At 39.9% G+C, this 18152-nt stretch overlaps 1 long non-coding RNA gene across 1 annotated transcript; it reads left to right on the top strand.

Moving 5' to 3' along the window:
- The first annotated feature begins 4275 nt into the window (after positions 1-4275).
- Positions 4276-14826, top strand: LOC126608480 (uncharacterized). Its single transcript, XR_007617881.1, has 2 exons — positions 4276-4684; positions 14007-14826. It is a non-coding gene; the product is annotated as an uncharacterized LOC126608480 (long non-coding RNA).
- Positions 14827-18152: the final 3326 nt, after the last annotated feature.

The raw sequence follows: 18152 nt of genomic DNA, 5'->3' as shown, positions 1-18152 counted from the left end.
TATCTAGATCGTATGGTGAAGATTGGCACCACTTTGTCACCACCCATTCGGTTGGCATTGATCTCTTTTTTGTAAGAGAATACTAAGGTCTTCGCCTGGTCATACGAGGACATGCCAGGCATCTCTCCCGATATCATATGTCATCGCTTGAGTATTGACCCCAAGACCAAGCTGGTGAGACAGAAGCGAAGATCTTATGACGCTGAACGATACGAAGCAATGAAGGCAGAAGTTGAAAAACTCAAAGGCATAGGCTTCATCCGCGAAGTCAATTACCCAACATGGGTAGCAAATGTGGTCATTGTTAAGAAAAATTTGACCAAAGAAAGTCTCTTGCTCCAAAAGGTCTTGTGGAGAATCTGTGTCGACTACACTGACCTAAATAAAGGATGCCCGAAGGATAGCTTTCCTCTTTCTCTCATTGACAGACTTATAGGCTCTACGGCAGGGTGTGAACTCCTAAGCTTCATGGATGCTTACTCAGGATACAATCAAATCCTTATGAACACTCCGAACAAAGAACACACATCCTTCACTATTGACAATGGACTATATTGCTATAAAGTCATGCCTTTCGACCTAAAGAATGCTGGAGCGACTTATCAGAGACTAGTCAATTCAATGTTCACCGAACAGATTGGGAAAAGCATGGAAGTTTACGTTGATGATATGCTAGTCAAGAGCAAACATGCTGACCAACACATCGCTAACCTATCTGAAACTTTCACCATTCTGAAGAGGTATTGAATGAGGTTGAATGCCAACAAATCTACCTTCGGCGTAGGCTCTGGCAAATTCTTAGGCTTCATGATAAACCAACGATGCATTGAGGCTAATCTTGAGAAGATTAAAGCAATCATCGACATAAAGGAACCGGTAACTTCAAAATACATCCAGAGCCTTACTGGCAAGGTGGCAGCCTTAACTAGGTTCATCTCTAAGGCCACAGACAGATGTGCTCATTTCTTCAAAACACTTAAGGGAAGTAAGAAGTACATTACATGGACTGATGAATATGCAGAGGCATTCAAGAACCTCAAAGACTACATGAGTAAAGCCCATTTGCTCTCCAAACCTGAGGTTGGTGACACTCTCATTATCTATCTATCGGTATCAGCTTCAGCAGTAAGTTCCGTTCTCATTTGAAAGGATGGTACTGCTGAACGACATGTCTACTACGCTAGCAAGGCCTTACAAAATGCAGAGATACGATACTTAAACATTGAGAAATTGGCTATAGCATTGGTCATGTCTGCTCGAAAACTTCGCCCTTACTTCCAAGCACATTCCATCATCATGCTTACCAATCATCATCTTCGACAGATACTCCAAAGTTCTGACACTTCGGGGTGAATGATAAAATGGGCGATAGCATTGGGTGAGTTTGACATCTACTACCAACCAAAGCCAGCTGAGAAGGGCCAAGCAGTGGCAGACTTCATCTCTGACTTTACATATCCTGTTGACATTGTTTCTACGCCTAAAGAAGTGGTTTCATTACCCTCGGAAGCTTAGAAAATAGAACCAATAGCCCCAGTATGGAGTCTATATGTTGATGGCTCATCCAACCAACAAGGTTGTGGAGCAGGATTAGTCCTTACGACCATGACAAAGTGGCGATGGAGTATGCTCTTCATTTCAAATTCAAGGCGTCGAACAATGAGGCCAAATATGAAGCCCTCCTAGCAAGCTTATGTTTGGCCAAACACCTAGGGGTTAAATGAATTGATATCTTCAGTGACTCCCAATTGGTGGTTAACCAGGTCACCAACAACTTTGACGCTAAGGATAGCTCCACAGCAGCATATCTAGCACAAACACAATTGTTGCTCAAGCACTTCCACTACCAAATCACCCAAATTCCTCGAGCGGCAAACAATCATGCAGATGTTTTGGCTCGCCTTGCCTCAGCGGTGGAAGACAAGATTTGGAGAAAAATTCAGGTCGAATTATTGGCAACACCAAACACCATGGCTACGGAAGTGTGCAACCTTATAACAGGGGGATAATTGGATTACCCTGATTTATAGATTCCTTGCTCATGGCACCCTTCCAAATGACAACGTCCAAGCTAAGTAGATTCGATGCAAGGCTACCAGTTACTTGATCATTAATGACCAACTCTACAAGCGGGGTTTTAACCTACTATACCTAAGATGCCTTACGCCCGCAGAGGCGAAAATTGTCCTTCGGGAAATATATGAAGGAGTCTGCGGAGATCATGCTGGATCTCGATCCTTAGCACACAAGGCTTTTCACCAAGGATATTACTGGCCAACACTCCACCAAGACGCCATCAGAATATCTTGCTCAAGTGATAAATGTCAACACTACGCAACTATTCCTCACTCCCCTCCCGAGCCGCTCACTTTTATGATCATCCCTTGGCCATTGGCCAAATGAGGACTTGATTTGATCGGCCTAATGCCTGCAGGGAAGGGTAAGGTCCGCTATGCAATCGTTGTAGTTGACTACTTCACAAAGTGGGTTGAAGTAGAACCATTGGCAACCATTACAGAGGCAAAAATAGAAGACTTTGTATGGAAGAACATCCTTTGTAGATTCGGCATTCCCAATGCAATAGTCACTGACAACGGGCGACAGTTCGACAACAATAAGTTCAGGGTTCTGCTCGAAGTTCAACATCAACTTATGTTTTGCCTCCCCAGCTCATCCCTAGTCTAAGGGACAAGTCGAAGCCATCAACAAAATAATCAAGCGAACTTTGAAAACCAGCTTGGACAAGGCTAAAGGTTGTTGGCCAAAATTCGTACCCCAAGTTCTTTGGTCATACCGCACTTCATATCGAACATCAACAGGAGAAACCCCATTCTCACTTGCCTTTGCTACAGAGGCAGTTGTCCTAGTTGAGCTTGAGCAAGCAACGTTCTGAGTCCAGAACTACGTGCAAAGTGAAAATGGCAAATAACTTACCCTCAATTTAGATCTAGTCGAGGAACATAAAAACCAGGCTCACTTGAGGAATGTCACCTATAAGCAGCGCATCTCCAACTACTATAACTCAAGGGTCAAACCTCGTTCTTTCAAAGTAGGGAACTAGGTATTGAAGACAAGATTACTTTGCAATAGAGTCCCGAGTGAAGGAATACTTAGTCCAAACTGGGATGGACCGTTTGAAGTTGTTGGCATCAGTCGCCCTGGCTCCTACAAGCTTAGAAGCTCCGATGGCAAGACCCTTGGCCATCCATGGAACGCTGATTACTTGAAGTAATATTACAAGTAAACTCACATTGTACAAGTGTTAAGCTTCAGCCGTTCGGCATCCTATGAACGAAGACTATTTGGCATGAATTCAATAAAGAGGTGATGTAGACAACTCAGTCCTAATCCTCTTACATTCCTAGCAATGAAACACTCGGGTTCAAAGCTTCAACATGAATGCTTCAAACATGAAACAAAGTCTAAGTATATGTCAACAAGACTATACAAATAAACGAACAGCTTCACAGTATATTCGTTCAATCATACATTCCAACACATTCATACATAAGCCAACTGTGCTTCGAAAGGGTTCAACATACTTTGTGTCATTCGACACTTGCTACAATGTGCCTCGACACCTTGCCCTTATTCTCACCAACCAGGTGATGAAATGTGAAGAAGGAACTCATCTTCATGCCACCAACCAGGTGATGAAATGTACAACCTATACTATCCTTTATGCCACCAACCAGGTGATGAAATGTACAACTCGTACTCTCCTTCATTCCACCAACCAGGTGATGAAATGTACAACCCATACTCTAATATCATTTGGCAACTTACGACTCATGCCACTAACTAGGTGAAGAAGGAACTCATCTTCATGCCACCAATCAGGTGATGAAATGTACAACCCGTACTCTAATATCATTTGGCAACTTGCCATTCATGCCACCAACCAGGTGAAGAAGGAACTCATCTTCATGCCACCAACCAGGTGATGAAATGTACAACTCGTACTCTCCTTCATGCCACCAACCAAGTGATGAAATGTACAACTCATACTCTAATATCATTTGGCAACTTGCCATTCATGCCACCAACCAGGTGAAGAAGGAACTCATCCTCGTGCCACCAACTAGGTGACGAAATTTGATGAAAGGTGATGAAGGAACTCACCTTCGTACCACCAACCAAGGGATGAAAGCAACTCATCATTCATTCCACATACCAGAAGACGAGTGGTACAACTTGTACATGTGAACTCCTAGCATTCACAAATAATAAAAAACCCTCAAGCTTAACAACTTAACTAGGGGAGCACTGATAGGAGCATATTTATGCGACTTAGTTAACATGTTTTCTTGCATTTACTTAGTTAGTTATTGCTTATAAGAGTGTTTTAAGCTATTTTCGTGTGTTTGTAGGTCCTAATAACAAAGTTGGAAAGAAAGTGCATTTTGGTGCAATTTGGAGCAATTTTGGGCCAAAATGGATTGCATGCATATGGAGCAAGTGGGATAGACGTTTTTGATGTTTTAAAAAGGGTTTCAACATATGCAAAAATCTGAATAATGAAGTTGAAGTGTGGAAGTGTGCAGATACATACACTTAAGGAACAATTTGAAAGGAAAAGAAGTGAAAGATGTCATTTGTTGGATTGCTTTACAAGTTGTATTCACATTTTCAGCAACTACAAACATAATTGCAAGCTGAAATGATGCATAGCATGTGTGTAGAGGTGTAAAGTGGCCGAAAGTTGATGTTTGCAAGATGAAATGATGTAAAACATGTGTGTGAAAGTTGTCTAACAGCTAGTACATGTGGAAAAGGGATGGAATACAAGGCAAATGCATCAGAAATTGAAGAATGAAGGCACATGGACAGCTACAAAGGAGTTGAATTAGCAAGAGAGGAATGATTGCCTTTTGTTAAAGGCAAGACACAATGATAAAAGAGCATGTAAACTAGCTGTTTTTGCATCATTTTGGTCTTTGTTTGTATTGTTTATTGAAGCCACTTGAGTGATTCTTTGCTTTGGAGCTTCTATAAATAGGGAGTGAAGGGAAGAACACTACACAACATAAAAAACACAATCAGCCACACCACCCATTCTCCATCCATTCTTTTAGCCAAACCCATCTACACATTCATACACTACATCACAAACACATTTTCAGCCATCTTTCTCTCTTTTGCCACACCCCCCATCTATCCTAAACACCACCATACCATCTCCCATCCATTCCTTCATACAAATACCATCCAAACCTGTCCCCAAAACCTTGTGCCGCATCAAAGAGGAAGGAAGAGAAGCCTTGGACGTGCATGCCATTCAAGTTAGGATTGCTGGAACGTTTTAGGTGTTTTCTTTCCTTTGTTTTCAATGTTTAAATTCAATACTCTTTGTTTTGTAAGTATGAGGAACTAAACCCCCCTTTGGCTAGGGGGGAATTCGAAACCATGTTTATGCTTGCAATATGATTTGATTACTTCTAATTGTGTTTCATAAGTTGTGAATTCAATTTACTTATCTATATGAATTAAAACTGATTTGTGTGTGTTGGTTGAGAGTGCACGCTTAATTTTCATGCATAAATCTAATGCTAGGATATAAGGGAGTTTCACCTAATCGTTATGAACTTATATTCACAAGTAGTAAAGGTTGTTAATCACAATCGCGTTAAGTAAATTCTTGGCATAAGTTTCATGCAATTCATAGTAACAAGTGCCTCGTCAATGCTTATGATTTTCATAGAATTTAATGATTCTTGCTTGTATCTCTATTATGCAATTCATGTAGGGAACTTGTGGGGAATACTTTGGGTTGTCGTATGCAATCATCCAATTCAATAACTTTAGGAAAATCTGAGGGTTAATTAGTGCAATTCACGGTTAATCTGGAGCGTTAAGAATTCATGGTTTATTGAAAAGCAATTGGAAATCGTTTTGTATGCAAGTGGGACATGTGTGGAGAAGAACCTCCTAGCTAGCCTTCCATCCATAAGTTTCATTCAAATTCGTTCTACAATATGTTTTAATTACAAAGTTTTGTCTTGTTTTCAATTTCGTCAAAATCAAATCCCCATTTATTTTAAAGTGTTAGATTAGTTAGAAATCCATTTAGTTTGTGTTTTTAAGTGTTTTGATTCAAGTTGTAACCCAATTTCGTCCAAATTTGTGTTTGTGTTAAAAACTGCCCAGAAAGTGTTTTTAAGGCAGTTTTGAGTGTTTGTTTGCTGTTTTGATTCTTTTGGTTTGTGTTTCAAACTTTAGTTTTACATTCTTTGAGTCTAATTTAGTGTTTTAAACTTTGTTTTTACGTTTCTAAGTCAGTTTTCAAGTGTTTAGCAATCCCTCCTAATCCCCGGTCCAGAACGATCCCTACTTGCATACTTTACTACATTTGATAAAAAGAGGGTTTAATTTGTGTGCTTATATATTTCGCATCAAATTTTTTGCGCCGTTGCCGGGGATTAGCAACTTTGCTAATCCCTTGTTATTTATTTTTGTTTATTTCCGTGTGTTTTGACTAGTTACTGACCTTGTTGTTCTCTTATTTTAGGTACTAGTTTATGACTCGGAGTTCTCATCCGATTCGTGAGCATATCTTGGACTTTGACAACGATTTTGAAAGGACTTTGAGAAGGAATAGGAATCAGCAAGATCGTAACCCACCTATTCCTGAACCTGAGTTGGAAGAACATCCACTTGAAAAAGAGGAGGAAGATCCCAACATGGCAGCGGATAATCGAACAATCAAGGAGCTTTCTGCTTCGGGATTGGACAATGCCGCTCCCCTATACATCCAATACCCCCTGGCAGCCCTAGGGAAGACAGACGAGTTCGAATTGAAATCAAGTTTGTTGCATCACATCCCTAAGTTCCACGGGATGTCCATAGAAGATCCTAATAAACACTTGGAGGAGTTCGAGGTTGTTTGTTCGAGCATGACCCATGTGAATGTTGATGGGAGCATTCTGAAAATGAAGGCTTTTCCCTTTTCTCTCCTAGAAAAGGCTAAAGATTGGTTGTATAAGCTAGCCCCCGGAACTATCACATCATGGGAGAGTATGAAACGGGCATTTTTGGAGAAGTTTTTCCCAACCTCTCGAGTCATTCTACTACGCAAAAAGATTAGTGGCATTCAGCAAAACCAAGGTGAATCCTTTCCCACTTACTATGAGAGTTTTAAAACCCTTGTTGCTTCATGTCCACAGCACCAGATGAAGGAGGAGCTTCTTCTTCAATATTTCTACGAAGGGCTTCTACCAATTGAACGCCAAATGCTAGACGCCTCAGTGGGAGGAGCTTTGGTGGACAAAACACCTATGGCTGCCAAGACCTTAATTGCTAACCGAGCATTGAATGCTCAACAATATGAAGGCGTTGGTCAAATAGACACCCCACGACAGCAAGTGAATGAGGTAAGTTCCACATCCGACATTCAATCACAGTTAGCTAACCTTACTTCCATTGTGTCTCAGATGGCTGAAAGAATGAGGATGAAAGAACCAAGTGTATGTGGTGTGTGTTCTATCCAAGGACATGCCTTTGAAAAGTGCCCTTAATTGATTGAAAATGGTGGATGGGAAAGCACCAATGCAATTGAATTTCAAGGCCACAACCAGCCAAGGAACGATCCATATTTTAATACATACAATCCAGGTTGGAGAAACCATCCAAATTTCAAGTGGAGGGAGCCCCAACAACCCCAACAACAAGGAGGCTTTAGGCAGCAACCTCCAGGCTTCTATACCAAGCAATACGCACCAACACAAGCCCCACAACAACCTGCCCAAAACACCTCAGGTACATCTTTAGATAATGAGACACTTCTTAAGTTACTCACCAATTTGTCTCAGGGGCAAGAAAATCAAGCCAATGCAATGCAAAACCAAGACAAAAGGGTGGACCAAATGGAGAAGCAAATTGGGCAGATTGCGGAGTTTGTAGGACAATTCAGAGAGCAAGGTAAGTTGCCTAGTTCAACCGTTGTCAACCCAAAGGGAGGATTCGAATCTGCCAAAGCCATGAGTTTGCGAAGTGGAAAACAAGTTGGATCTGATCCCCAACCTTTCAAATCACGTTCCAATGAGGTTGAAGAGTTGATAATTGAAGAGAAGGAACAAAGCACCCCCACGGAAAGGGTGGAAACACCTTTGTTGCAGGCCCCAAATGCTCCTAAACCATCCAATTCGGCCAACAAAGGTAAGGAAGTTCCAATTTTGGTTAATACTAACCATATTCCACCCAATGTACCCTTTCCTAGCAGATTTTTGCAAGCCAAGAACGAAGAGGAGGAAAAAGATGTTCTGGAGACGTTTAGAAAGGTGCATGTCAATATCCCACTCCTTGATGCTATAAAGCAAATCTTGAAGTATGCCAAGTTTTTTAAGAAGCTTTGTACAACAAGGAAACGTATTCGGGAGAAATAAGTGGTACATGTAAGCGAGAATGTCTCTGCAATGTTACAAAGAAAGCTGCCACCCAAATGCAAAGATCCGGGTAGTTTCACAATTCCTTGTGTAATTGGTAATACAAGGTTTGAACATGCTATGCTAGATCTAGGTGCATCAATTAATGTCATGCCATATTCTATTTATGCATCTATGAATCTAGGAGAGCTTAAACATGATGGTGTTGTTATTCAACTAGCCAATAGATCTAATGCCTACCCGAAAGGAGTTTTGGAAGATGTGTTGGTGCAGGTAGACCACTTAATTTTTCCTGCAGATTTCTATGTGCTTGACATGGAGGATGCAGCCCACTCTCCACCATCATCAATCTTGCTTGGACGACCTTTCATGAAAACAACTCAAACCAAGATTGATGTGGCTAAGGGAGCATTAACAATGGCATTTGGTGGTGATATGATTCACTTTAAAATTCCTGAATCTAATGTGAATCTTACTGATGTTCGTTCTTGTTTTGCCATTGATGTAATTAAAGATATAGGGCAAGAACCTTCAGCACCAACCAAGAATGATGAATTTCCAACCACCAACGAAGAGGGAATTGGAGTGGAGCACAAAGAACACACCACTGACCTCCAAATGCATAATTTGGCCGAAAGCACATTTGGAAAATCTGTTGACAGTGCTGCCACTTCATTGCAACACATTGGTAAGCCACCTAGTTCAATTTCGATTCCCATTTCAACTAACAAGTTGTTACCTTGTATGGTGCAGGTCCCCAATCGAATCCGAGCTGGTGGGAATGAATACATTGACTTTAGGATGCTCAATGCCCCAATCAGGAAGGATTACAGTTCCCTTCCATTCAGAGAGCCAATGTATGAGTATTTTGAGGAGCATGCCGTGGAAGACATACCCCTCCATACCGTGGGTCCTATTCAAGCTTAACTGGAGGTATCGTCCGGCTGCAAGACGTTAAAGCAAACGCTTATTGGGAGGCAACCCATGTATTCAAATAAGGAAGATTTTTTAATTGCCCCACAATCAGTTTTGCGTTTCTAAAAACCTTCCCTTTTCTGTAGTTTTATTTTGCCATGATTGTCATTTTTATTTGTTGCTTGTTTAATTGTTTTTAGTGTGGGTTTATTTTTGAAACACTGACAGTTATGCAAGGTATTTTTACATTCATAAAAAAGAAAGGAACATTAAGCAGATAAATACAAGAGTGAGCCTTCACAAAGGCTGCTTAGGAGAAGTCTCAATAGTCGGCGGAGCCTCAGCAGTCGGCGGAGCCCCAGAAGGAGGAGGCATCAAAGGTTGATCATTTGGAGCTTCAGTACACGGTACAGCCCCAGAAGACGAAGGCAAATGCTGTTGGAACAAACCCACAAACCTCTGATGATCAAGTAAAATCTGACCATCAGATTCCTGCATCTGGTCAATCCTCCTCTTCATGTTTGTAGCATAGTTATGTGCGGGCCTGTGCAACTGTTTATTCTCATGGTTGAGCCCTCTAATCTCTTGCTTGAGACTCATCACTTCAGCTGCCAATGATTCAACTTGACGGGTTCGGGCAAATAGGCGTTGGGCCATATTAGACACGAAACCTGCACACTGCACACTAAGAGCCAGAGACTCCTTAACAGCCAACTCATCAGACCGTCTGGAAAGCAGTCTATTATCTTTAGGAGTGACAAGGTTCCGAGCCACCACTGTAGCTGTCATATCATTCTTCATCACCGAATCCCCAACTGTAAGGGGACCAGTAGGGGATATGAAGGATGGGCGCCATATGTTGTCTGGAGAAGGCGGGACTGCCTCTTCACCCAGGTTCAAGTCTAAATGATGGTCGGAGGGGCCAGACATTTTCAGAGGTGTTAAAGAAAGAAGAGGTCGGACAAGTCAAGATCGTAGAAGTGCAAGAATGGAGTTTCTACAAGCAGATATTCAAGTGTACTTTGAACGTCCGGCGTACCTCTATAAAAATTAGCACTCGATGGGATTTCAAAGATTGAAGAGGCGAGCTCAGAAATTGAAGAGGCCAACTCAAAAATCAAAGAGGCGCTAGCTTTCTCAAAAGCTGGGCTTGCTTAGAAACCACGGCCAATCTTCTTTTCCAGATTTGTTCGCACTTGTCACATGCAACCTTTGCACTCGACGGGATTTCAGAGATCGAAGAGGCAATTCCAGATATCGGAGAGGCATCTGCTTTTCCAGACGTGTCAGCATCTATCACATGCAGAGTAAGCTTTGCAGAAATCACGGGCAGTTGTCGAAGCGCCGATTCCAACCATCTGCTTCTCGAGACGTGTCAACATCTGTCACATGCAGAGTAAGCTTTGCAGAAATCACGGGCAGTTGTCGAAGCGCCGATTCCAACCATCTGCTTCTCGAGACGTGTCAACATCTGTCACATGCAGAGTCAACTTTGCGAAAATCACGGGCAGTTTGTCGAAGCGCTTTTCCAGACGTGTCAACATCTGTCACATGCAGAGTCAGCTTTGCAGAAATCACAGGTAGTTTGTCGAAGTGCCGTTTCCAGATATCGAAGAGGCACTTGTTTTTCCAGATGTGTCAACGCCTGTCACATGCACAGTCAGCTTTGCGAAAATTACGGGCAATCTGTCGAAGATCTCTTGTGAAGTAGAAAGCACGTGAAGTTTACTATTAAATCATCCAACGGTTGCTGACAAGAGTAAAAGAATAGTACCGGTTATTAATTCCTATAAATGTCACCCTTCACCCTCCATTGCAAGGCAGACATACATAACCTTTCTTCTTCTCCGAGAATGCCTTTCCAACAAACCCTCTCGAGTCACTCAGTGTTCCTTATTCCTTGGGGTACCCCTGCAAACAACTCATCCAAAGAAAAAGTATTTCATATCATGAAGGTTGAAAGCAAGAGTATCTCATATCATGCTTTCTCCCTGTGATTCTCCTTGTCGTTGTTTTGGGACAAGGAGAAAGAGAGCAACCAGCCAGCACTTGCTATCAATCTTCCGATCTGGAACCAACTACCTGGAACCCCTTCCTGATTGCTTATCTAGCCTTGCTCTCGAGTACTCGTCTTCCTCTTCGTCTACCACATCTGCCTGGGGAACAAATAAGGGAAGTGAAAATGATACCTCGAAGCATGTGGAGACAACGTGCTGATTCATCCTCAACTAGGGACAAGGAGAAAGAAAGCAAGAGGTGGGCACTTGGAACGATTGAAGAAAGAAACAAACCACCACCTTTACCTCGTGCCTACCTACCATGCAGAACAAACAAGCAGAGAAGAATGCAGACTGTGCAACTCTCGCTCAGAATTCCAAACCAGTTCGAGATCAAAGCTGTGGAAAGTCAACAAGATCATCTATCTCCAAAACCAGATTTGTGTTCTTAAACTCTACTCTATCTGGTTTTTGCTTTGCCATATTTGTCATGTTTATTCGTTATTTGTTTGTTTGCTTGTTTTTGTGTGAGTTTATGCTTGAAACATTGAGGACAATGTTTGATTTAAGTGTGGGGGGGGGGGGGTAACCAAGTTGTTCTGCATGAAATTCGTAGGAGTTTATCACTCATTACTTCTAGTGTTGTTCCTTGCTATTTTAAGTGATTTTAAGCTGTTTTGGAGTGTTTCAGTGTGTTTTGACATAAAAATCCGAAAATCTCTTAAAAATTTGAAAAATTGTTTTGAAAAACCCAAAAAGAGTTGTTTTTGTATGTTTATTTATGTCTTAGGGTACCTTCCAACACAATGATGAGGATTTGGTTTTTAATTACATGAATGTTAAAGAGAGTTATAAACAAGGATGAAAATTTGATTTACTCTTTGGTGTATGCTTGGTTGTGGTTATAATTTATAAATTCACATGCAATCATAAAGGAAAAATCAGTTTTGTAACATGCTTGAAAGAAGGAACTCAAATGTACGCTACAACCCTGTGAGACTTGAGCCTAAACGTTTATTTGGAGAGTTAATAAACTGTGCATCATTGTTTTCTAAAGTCGTTGCATGATCTCATTATTCTTTGCTTGGTTGCTCCTTAGAAGGCGTTTCATCATTTAGTTCCAAATGCTAGAACTCATGCCTATTTCATTCAAAGCATGTTATTGATTTGCATAACACATATTCAAGATGAAGTTGTTTAGTGAGCCAAGAGCCAAAAAGCCTATCCCGTTCATTATGTGTTTAAGTTTAACCCTGTTGAGCCTTGTGTTGCCTATGTTCTTTGTTACCCACACTATCCTCTCCTAGCCTAGATTAGGACCATCCATACCCTTGTTCTTGAAGCATAGTAAAGCATAATTTAGAAGGAATTCCTTTTGTTGAACTCTTGCAGAAAAACAAGTGTGGGGGAAGTGATTCTTGTGTGTGTGTATGCCAAAGTCCTTCATAAGGCACGGGTAGAAAAGGAAAAGAAAAAGAAAAATTCGTGGAAAATAGAATGAAAAGAAGAAAATTTGTGAAAAGAGTTGAAAATTTTATGTGAAAGAGCTCTAAAGTGTTGTTTGTTGAAGAAAGGGTCCAAAGCATTGAATTCGACCCTAAGTGTTGCATGAATCTTCCCTTTGTGTTTAAATGTTGATTTTTGCATTCTAAAGTAAATTCCAAGTGTCAATTCCATTACTTTGCTTGCTATCGCTTTAAGAACGTTTGTTATTCCTATCCTTTCTTTGTTAGCCATTACCCCCAAGCCCTGTTACAACCCTTGACTTCAATCTTGAGTGTTGTGTGTTTCAATTTGTGGAGTTTGAAATTGATATGAGCATATGGTGTCACTGGTTCTCGCATCTAAGTAGTAGCATTCCATTCATGAGATCATATCTAAACATGCTTAATAACTCCAGAAATTGCTTTCTTTGTAACACATATATGTGAGTGTTCGTTTTCATGTTTACATCAATCTTCTCACATATAACTAGTGTAGGGTGTGTAGTCAGAAAATGTGTGAAAAATAGAGAGTATCTTGTAAGGAATTGAGCAAATTCTCTAAGGCATGTTACTACATTCAAAACATCATTTTAATTGGTTAAATGTGAACTAGTAAGTGGTGACTGTGATTAATTATTTGCTCAAGTGTGAAGATAACTAAAATCTGTGGGAATAATGATTTTTAACATGTCATGTGCATTGGAAATCCCTGAGGCAAATGTTGGAAGGATTAGAATGTGTTTTGTTTACTTTGTTTTGTTTGTTTGTTTCATTTTGCTCGAGGACTAGCAAAAGCTAAGTGTGGGGGAATTTGATAGGAGCATATTTATGCGACTTAGTTAACATGTTTTCTTGCATTTACTTAGTTAGTTATTGCTTATAAGAGTGTTTTAAGCTATTTTCGTGTGTTTGTAGGTCCTAATAACAAAGTTGGAAAGAAAGTGCATTTTGGTGCAATTTGGAGCAATTTTGGGCCAAAATGGATTGCATGCATATGGAGCAAGTGGGATAGACATTTTTGGTGTTTTAAAAAGGGTTTCAACACATGCAAAAATCTGAATAATGAAGTTGAAGTGTGGAAGTGTGCAGATACATACACTTAAGGAACAATTTGAAAGGAAAAGAAGTGAAAGATGCCATTTGTTGGATTGCTTTACAAGTTGTATTCACATTTTCAGCAACTACAAACATAATTGCAAGCTGAAATGATGCATAACATGTGTGTAGAGGTGTAAAGTGGCCGAAAGTTGATGTTTGCAAGATGAAATGATGCAAAACATGTGTGTGAAAGTTGTCTAACAGCTAGTACATGTGGAAAAGGGATGGAATACAAGGCAAATGCATCAGAAATTGAAGAATGAAGGCACATGGACAGCTACAAAGGAGTTGAATTAGCAAGAGAGGAATGATTGCCTTTTGTTAAAGGCAAGACACAATGATAAAAGAGCATGTAAACTAGCTGTTTTTGCATCATTTTGGTCTTTGTTTGTATTGTTTATTGAAGCCACTTGAGTGATTCTTTGCTTTGGAGCTTCTATAAATAGGGAGTGAAGGGAAGAACACTACACAACATCAAAAACACAATCAGCCACACCACCCATTCTCCATCCATTCTTTTAGCCAAACCCATCTACACATTCATACACTACATCACAAACACATTTTCAGCCATCTTTCTCTCTTTTGCCACACCCCCCATCCATCCTAAACACCACCATACCATCTCCCATCCATTCCTCCATACAAATATCATCCAAACCTGTCCCCAAAACCTTGTGCCGTAGCAAAGAGGAAGGAGGAGAAACCTTGGACGTGCATGCCATTTAAGTTAGGATTGCTGGAACGTTTTAGGTGTTTTCTTTCCTTTGTTTTCAATGTTTAAATTCAATACTCTTTGTTTTGTAAGTATGAGGAATTAAACCCCCTTTGGCTAAGGGGGAATTCGAAACCATGTTTATGCTTGCAATATGATTTGATTACTTCTAATTGTGTTTCATAAGTTGTGAATTCAATTTAATTATCTATATGAATTAAAACTGATTTGTGTGTGTTGGTTGAGAGTGCACGCTTAATTTTCATGCATAAATCTAATGCTAGGATATAAGGGAGTTTCACCTAATCGTTATGAACTTATATTCACAAGTAGTAAAGGTTGTTAATCACAATCGCGTTAAGTAAATTCTTGGCATAAGTTTCATGCAATTCATAGTAACAAGTGCCTCGTCAATGTTTATGATTTTCATAGAATTTAATGATTCTTGCTTGTATCTCTATTATGCAATTCATGTAGGGAACTTGTGGGGAATACTTTGGATTGTCATATGCAATCATCCAATTCAATAACTTTAGGAAAATCTGAGGGTTAATTAGTGCAATTCACGGTTAATCTGGGGCGTTAAGAATTCATGGTTTATTGAAAAGCAATTGGAAATCGTTTTGTATGCAAGTGTGACATGTGTGGAGAAGAACCTCCTAGCTAGCCTTCCATCCATAAGTTTCATTCAAATTCGTTCTACAATTTGTTTTAATTACAAAGTTTTGTCTTGTTTTCAATTTCGTCAAAATCAAATCCCCCTTTATTTTAAAGTGTTAGATTAGTTAGAAATCCATTTAGTTTGTGTTTTTAAGTGTTTTGATTCAAGTTGTAACCCAATTTCGTCCAAATTTGTGTTTGTGTTCAAAATTGCCCAGAAAGTGTTTTTAAGGCAGTTTTGAGTGTTTGTTTGCTATTTTGAGTCTTTTGGTTTGTGTTTCAAACTTTAGTTTTACATTCTTTGAGTCTAATTTAGTGTTTTAAACTTTGTATTTACGTTTCTAAGTCAGTTTTCAAGTGTTTAGCAATCCCTCCTAATCCCCGGTCCAGAACGATCCTTACTTACATATTTTACTACATTTGATAAAAAGAGGGTTCAATTTATGTGCTTATATATTTCGCATCAAGCACTTATGCCCAACAAGAGTTATAGTCACCAACAAAGTCTTATTGCAAGCCAACAATAACTTCAGTGCATGGCATACGAAGATCAAGCTATTCAGCCCTCTTGCATCTACTTCAGACATTTCCCCTTTGTGACAATGCAAACACTACAACTCGTAGAAAGCTTCACATACTCTTGACCAAGACAGTGTGAAGCCAAACCAATTTATGATGCCAATAAAAGCTTCATCAGAGGAGTTCAACCATAATTCTCAAAAGCTTCACACACTCTTGATCAAGACAGTGTGAAGCAAAACCAATTTATGGTGCAAACAAGAGCTTCATCAAAGGAGTTCAACCACAATTCTCAAAAGCTTCACACACTCTTGATCAAGACAGTGTGAAGAAAAACCAATTTATGGTGCCAATAAGAGCTTCATCAATGGAGGGCAACCACAATTCTCAAAAGCTTCACACACTCTTGATCAAGACAGTGTGAAGCAAAACCAATTTATGGTGCCAACAAAAGCTTCATCAAAAAAGTTCAACCACAATTCTCAAAAGCTTCACACACTCTTGATCAAGACAGTGTAAAGCAAAACCAATTTATGATGCCAACAAGAGGTTCATCAATTGAGGGCAACTACAATTCTCAAACCTTCGAAGCAAATTCAAGATTGTTTGAAGCAAATTCAATTTATATGGTTTATCCAAACCTTCGACTACTACAAAGTGTGGCTTGCATCACAATCTCTTGCTCAACAATGTGGAAGCAAAATTTGTATATGTTGTCTCTCCCACATTTTCAAATTTCTAATTTCCCAAAAAAACAGAAAAAAAAGAAAAGGGAAATCCACAAAAGCTTCATCAATGGAGGACAACTACAAATTCTCAAAAGCTTCACACTATCTTGATCAAGATAGTGTGAAGTAAAATCAATTCATGGTACCCAATAAAGCTTCAACCTCAAAGCTTCAACACCAAAGCTTCACCACCAAAGCTTCACCTACAAAAGCTTCACCCACAATAGCTTCACCTACAAAAGCTTCACCCATAAAAGCTTCACCAACAAAAGCTTCATCCACAAAAGCTTCATCCACCACAAAAGCTTCACCCATAAAAGCTTCACCCACAAAAGCTTCATCCACCACAAAAGCTTCACCCATAAAAGCTTCACCAACAAAAGCTTCACCCATAAAAGCTTCACCCACAAAAGCTTCATCCACCACAAAAGCTTCACCCATAAAAGCTTCACCAACAAAAGCTTCACCCATAAAAGCTTCACCAACAAAAGCTTCACCCACAAAAGCTTCACCCACCACAAAAGCTTCACCCACCTACAAAAGCTTCACCCACAAAAGCTTCACCCACCACAAAAGCTTCACCCACCCACAATAGCTTCACCTACAAAAGCTTCAACCCTAAAAGCTTCACCGACAAAAGCTTCACCCACCACAAAAGCTTCACCCACAAAAGCTTCATCCATAAAAGCTTCACCAACAAAAGCTTAACCCACAAAAGCTTCACCCATAAAAGCTTCCCTCACCACAAAAGCTTCACCCACAAAAAGCTTCACCCACAAAAGCTTCACCCACCACAAAAGCTTCACCTACAAAAGCTTCAACACAAAAGCTTCACACTTTCTTGATCAAGATAGTGTGAAGCAAGATAGTGTGAAGCAAAATCAATTCATGGTACCCAACAAAGCTTCACCTACAAAGTTTCACCTATAAAGCTTAATATATATATATATATATATATGTATGTATTTATTTAATTTTTTTTTTCGAAAATTCGAAAATTAAAAAATTCGGAAATTCGAAAATTCAGAAATTTGGAAATTCGAAAATTTGAAAATTAAAAAAAAATCGAAAATTCAAAAGAAAAAAAAAATTGCCTAGGCCTCATCTTTTTTGGGCCTAACAACTTTCATAACAAATATATATGAAGGAGGAGTTTTGGGCTACCACTTAGAAAGGAAAATGGTGAAGTTTTGTTACTTTGGAAACTTGGCTACTAGCAAGACACCTCCTTCGTCAACTCCCTCAACCGGAGACTTGGGGGACTCCTACCATATGCTACTGCACCTTGATACTCGGAAGTCTCACGACTACTCAGTGACTTGGATTTTTTCAAGTCTCCAACCGAGAAGTTTTTCTCACTTAGGAAATTAAGGGAGCACTACCTCAACCTACATGCTTCACTCACAAAGCTTGAACATACAAGCTTCAACAAAAGGAAAAATTCAAATAACTTAGTGAAGAAGGCCTTGGTGTATTTAACACAATACGTTAAAATGAAGCAAAGCTTGTTTATTGATATCTCCGATAAGTTACAAATATGTACATATACATGAATCAAAATAAACAAACAAGAGAGAGCCTTCACAAAGGTTGCTCAGGAGAAGTCTTAGCAGTCAGAAAAGCCCCAGAAAGAGGAGGCACTAGAGGATGATTAT

This window comes from Malus sylvestris, chromosome 16, assembly GCF_916048215.2.
Source record: "Malus sylvestris chromosome 16, drMalSylv7.2, whole genome shotgun sequence".
In the NCBI taxonomy this organism is placed as follows: Eukaryota; Viridiplantae; Streptophyta; class Magnoliopsida; order Rosales; family Rosaceae; genus Malus; species Malus sylvestris.
This window is presented reverse-complemented; position numbering and strand designations above follow the sequence as displayed.